This window comes from Balaenoptera borealis (genome assembly GCF_965194805.1).
Source record: "Balaenoptera borealis genome assembly, chromosome: 15".
NCBI lineage: Eukaryota > Metazoa > Chordata > Mammalia > Artiodactyla > Balaenopteridae > Balaenoptera > Balaenoptera borealis.
In genome coordinates, this window is record NC_138871.1 from 61,224,018 (window position 1) to 61,230,017 (window position 6,000).

Consider the following 6,000-nt stretch of genomic DNA (forward strand, 5'->3'; position numbering starts at 1 on the left):
GGCTCTCCTCATGCATCACTTTACTTCTGTGAGTGAAAAAGATTTCCCTAGATGTTCTTTATGTCTCAATGGCCTTAACTTATCATCCCTGTGCCATAGCTGAAAGGGAGATATTTTAGAAAAATTAGTAACTGTTATTTGCACCTCTGTTGTGGGAGGCAGGCTCTTTCAAATGGCAAGAACAGGGAGGGGAATGGCTATTGTTCAGGGAGCCTTGTGGGTAAGAAAACAAAATTACCTCATTAACGGATTTGGTATCTTCCCTCAGATGTGTCAATAAAAGTGAGTCCGATTTCTAAACCTGCCTTCAAATCAGAATAGTTCAGTCTCAGGTATTTCCTATCTTCTGAGAGTAATTCTAGCTCATTAACTGCCTTCAGAAAATAGAATGCTGATCCTGAGCTCTCCTGCTAATACTTTTTCACTTTAAGGAGTAATGAATGCCTGTATTAAAAAGGAGGATGTGTTCCAGCAACATATTACATTGCCAGAAACATCATTAACAGAGACCTAAATAATATAGAGGGTCAAGAATCCTTAATCACTTAATCCTGGCTAGCAATGCGATGGGAGAAATCAAAATTGCCTACTCAAGGTAACTCAGTTTAAGATTTTAAGATTTTTAAGTCTGGGATTTTAAGTCTGGGATTCTTCCCATCCCCGTTCACTTTCTCTCCCTGGGTTCATGTTCTGGCTTCAGCTGCTGGTGTCTCTGGTTACTCCCATGGCCTTTAGTTTCAAGGTCCAGCATTTTGTTTCTTTTGTGGCCCGATCATAGATCATGAGATTTTTCTGGTCTCTGGCCCTCTCAGCACTCAGCTTCCCCCTCCTACTCCATCCCTAGGGGTTTCAGGAACTCTAGCCTGCTTTCCTACCTGGGTCGGGTAGCAGAACTTTCTGAGACAAACTCGCCTATTCATAAAAAATAATGGTGACACAATTAAGCATACCTATCTAAAAAGAGACTTCCTGACCACGAGATTCTACAAAATCTCTAATTTCCTTTTGCAAATTTGCATGAAAGTTGCGATTATGATAGAGGAAAATAAGAAATAAACATTGCTTCACACATACAAGAACTGCTCTGGGAAAGCAGGAAGAATTCAGTCCTCTTTTCTTAGATAAGGGAACTAAGTCAGAGATAAGATGTTGCCTTGGGAAAAAAATGTTTGCTTTCAGTGTTTTTCCTCCTGGGAGCCTGACTAGTCTTCGGGGATTCAATACTCAGAGCTGAACCTGTGTGGGTTTCTGTGCCAATAAGCTTCACGTATAAAGCATTCAGCTTCTGAAATGAAGAGCTGTGAGATGCCAAGTACTGCCACGCTGAATCAGTGCTGCGGGCCCTGAGTGGCATGGGGGCTGTGGAATGAAACTGAATTTGTTGTTTAAAAAAAAATAATGGAAAGAAAAAGATGATTGATGTAGTTTCGCCACAATTTTTAAATGTTTCATGTGGTTTAAAGGAAGAGTTTTGAATGATGACAATCTACATGTTTCGATACACACCATTTTGCAAGTTAAAATTTAAGTTAAAAAGAAGTTTCTCATGGATATCAATCTATCAAGAATTTTTCTGTGGGTGGCGGTGGCTGGGATGTTTTTAGCCTTGGGCTGCCTTGATGGAATAAACCTGGGAGGGAGACTTGGGCTGCTGTTCTGGCCTCTGAAATTGATTTACTTTGTGACCTCAAGTAAGTCACCTTAAAGGATTTTTGTCATAGTGAGTCAAGGACCTATCCTTGACGCTCACTGAGCAATAAAGCAGACAGACATGTTCGCTGAATGACTGGAACTTCTCAGAAGGGCGTGGCTGTAGAAAGACCTCACATGACTTTCTTGTACACTCGTGAACCTGGTGTTGACCCAGCAGAGCTGGAAGAGGCCTCTTAGACCATCCAGCCCAGCCCTCTCATCGGCAGATGAGGAGCCCAGAGGGGGAAAATAATTCTTAGCAAGGTCACATAGCCAGTGAGTGCAGAGTTGGGCTCATAATTCAGGTTTTATGGTTACTGTGAGGTTTTCATTTTCTCCAATGTCCAAGTGTGAATACAGAGTTTGTTTTATGGTTAAATGCAAAGTGAGTGTGCCCACAGTGCTATCAATAACCCTCCAGGCTCTATGTCCTAGAGAACAGAGGGATGGCTTAAGGGAACGTCCCCAATGAGTCAGGCAACAGTTGCTCTGTCCGCCTGTGGTCCCTAGGAATGAACCATTGCGACAGCCCTGGGGCTGATGCCTTCAAGCAGGAGGTAACCCAAGGAGTGGTCCGCACTCCCCACCACCGAGACTTGACTAGGGAGGGCAGCGCTGAGTAAACAAGTCAGGGCTGAGGGTAGGAGCAGAGGCCTGGAAGGGGGCGGGGTGCAGAACACGTGCATAGAGGGCTTCACAGCAGAATGATATCAAGACCATCACATGTTTCTTGTTTTTTGTTTGTTTTGTTTTGCTTTCCTGGGGCACTCTGAAGCGTTTCTTTCAGGGATTCAACCATTACATTTGAAGCTTGCGACTATGTGACACCTTATTAGAAAACAGTGGTCTCTGAACCAGGAAGCCTCAACTCCCAGACTTTGAGTGACAATAGATGGATGTGGATAAGACAATATCTCATGAAAGTGTGAGAGGAAGGGCAGGGAGGAGGGGGAGAAGGGCAGAAGGGGAGTAGACTAAGCAGGGGTCTTGGCTGACTTGACTGACAGGTGTGATCCCTGCTTGAAGATTCCAGCTGCTGGGCCAGAGTCATGATGGAATTTGGAGACGGTCAGAATGGAGTCAAGCTAGAGCATTCTCTAGAGAGTTCCTGGGGAGCTTAGAAAAGAGCCTTTGTGCAACAGTTGCTGCCCAGGGGTCTGAGTAACTCCACCCCAAAGATATAGCCCTTTGAGCTCTAAAAGGTCTAGACTTCATAATAAATAATAGCAAATACTAGTTATTAAGCACTTCTGTTGAATGTGATGCAGAAGTGATTTTTTTTTCATGCTCTGTCTCATTTCACAATCACAACAAACCTTGAGTTATATATTGTTAACCCCATTTTACAGATGAGGAAATTGAGGTTTAGAGACATTAAAAGAATGTACCAAGACCACCCAGCATATAAGCAAGCAAAGATTCCAAATCCAATTCTTATTCTAAATGCACATTTTTAATCATCATACTTCACTCCCTTCTGCTGGGCAGGTTATGACCTCCTGAAGAGGAAGCAGGGACTTAGTCACTCAAGAGAGGTCAGTGGCCGTGCGTAATAACAGGGTCTAAATTCAGGATTCTTACAAGGTCTGAGCTGGAGATAGAGGTGGGGCAAAATAAGTGGGAATTCCACACACTTAAAATATGCCCCTGGGGTCTGGTCCAGGATCCTCCTTTGAGTTACACCAATTCCATGATATTTTTCTGCACCAACCTGCCCATTGCAAGCTCAATGTGAGGAATCAGAAACCTGACCATTTGAGGAAGGAAGACAGAAAAAGGAGGAGGAGGGAAGTTGGAGGTGGGAGAAGCCGCAGGCACTGAGCATGTTCAATGAAGCCTCAGAGCCTTCATCTGCCTCAGGGCTGCGGTTCTCTGTGGCTTTGGGTCTTAGCTTCTTTACAGCCCCGGTCTTGTGGAAGTCACGGGCAGGAGAGGATCCTGCAGGAGAGCACAGGACCAGGGGTCTAGTTAGACCACAGATGCTTGTTCAGGCAGAAAAGGAGACCAGGTAACATAGGGCAGGGGTGTGAGAATGGTGGGTCCAGATGGAGAGGCAGGATCCAGAGTTAGAGCATCTCTGTGGGCAGGAGGGTCTGGAGCAGATAGGAGGGGGTCTGTGGGTCCCTGAGATCATCTCTGTCAGAAGGAGCACAGATAAGTTTCAGGAAAGTAAGCCGGAAGAGAGCACTTAGGACTTCAGCAGAAATACCAGACAAGCTAGTGGGTTCTAGGTGCCATGTTTTGGCATCTAGCCCAACCATGCAAAGTCCTCAGAACCACCACCAACCCGGGACAGACCACTGATCCAGGACAGAATCTGCTCCCTTGCGCATTTTGGCTGGCTTACTCAGCTCAGTTTGGGTGGAAAAACTGGCCATGAGAGGGCAGTAGGGAGCCACAAACGCCCTGAGATTATTGCCGAGGACTGAGTGCTCTGGGGTGGCCCAACATACCTAGGTACAAAATTACCTGGTCAAAATGACACTGATGGTTAAGAATCCGCCTGCCAATGCAGGAGACTCGGGTTTGAGCCCTGGTCCGGGAAGATCCCACATGCCTTAAATCTGTGTTTTTTTCGATATTGAGCTGCAAAAAAAAAAAAAAAAAAAAAAAGACACTGATCCTCAGCCACACCCTGGACATTGTGATTCTGTAGCCTGGGTGGGGGCTGGCAGTCTATAGTTTTAATACAAGGCCTACGTGATTCTGATGCAACAGCTCCACAGCTGGCTTTTGGGAACTGCTCCCCTAAAATATGCAGAATCTTCTATTCAGCTCCCCTAAACCAAATGACAGATACTATTGTTAGGAGAGTAATATCTGTTAAAATATTTTATTGGAAAAATGGATCACATAACAATGAGTATATAAAGCATATTCTCATTTCAAAGAAGATAATAAAGCAAAGAGCTATGCAAATATTTCTTGGAATAAAAAGAACTTTAGAAGCCCCAGCACTGTGTGCCCCTCTCATCTCATGTTCCCTCTCCTCCCCAGAGGTAACCTTAATCCTGAGGTTTGTGAGAATGGTCCCCTTCCTTTTCTTTAAAGCTTAACACCTCTGTTTTTATCCCCAAATAATGTATTTTTAAACTTGGGCTGATTTTGAATTTTAATAATTATTTTTTTTTCCATTAACAGTATGTTTGTGAAATAAATACATGTGAATGTGTGTGTTTATAGTTCATTACCTTGTATGGATATGCCTACATGGATTTATCTCCTTTCTTGATGGACATTTAGGGGGCATCTAGGTTTGGGGGTTTTTTTCTTATTAAGAACAATGCTGCTATGAACATTTCTACACCTGGAGAATTTTGCATGAGTTTTTCTAGGACATATATCCAGGAGTAGAATTGCTGGGTTTTAACGTATACACAATAAGCACTCACCATAAAAAAAAAAAAAAAAAGACTATTACAATTTGACCACATCAAAATTAGGAATTTTTTTAAAGATAGTGAAAAGACAAGCCACAAACTGGGACAAGGTTATTGCAATACATATAACTGATGAATGACAAATGTCCAGAGTATATAAAGAACCATGAATCAATAAGAAAAGGCAGATAATCTAGTAGAAAAATATGCGAACGTCACATGCACTTTACAAGCAAGCAAATCCAGAAGGACGCTATAAATATTAAAAGATGTCCAACCTCATTAGTTAACGGGGAAATGCAAATTACGTTCACAGGGTTATATCAGCACATAGCTTACAGATTGGTCAACATTTAGGAACCTGCTAATGACAAGTGTTGTGAAGTTTTGGGACAAGAGAAACTTCCACTCATTGCAAAGTAAATGGTATAATCACTTTGAGACACTCCAACATAGTCTAAGTAATCTTCTCGAGGCTCTGGCATTAGAGGACAGGTTGAAGAAGGCAGTGGAATCTGAGAAGCCAAGTGTCCAGCACTGAGGTGGGCTATGGAGGGGAACTCGAGGAGGGGTCTATAGTAAGCTCTTGCCTTGGTGTAGCTATAGCCTCTGTGGGCTCACAGCCAAGCATCTGATGGGAGGCCTGGGGCCGCTATGGACCAGCGGGGCCTGCAGTGTGGAAGAAGAGCCAGACATGGAACAGAGGAGAGCGAGGACCCTACAGGACACCTCATCTAATCACAAAGACCCGCAGAGAGGAATGGCTCCTGCTTCACTCATTCCTGCATCCCACATCTTGCCTAAGTTCATCTCTTGGTCAACTCTAACCAACACTTATAGTAAAGGGGATTCTGGGAAATGTAGTTTCTATCTGTACTAGTTTCCTATTACCACCCTAACAAATTGCCACAAACTCCGGGACTTAAAA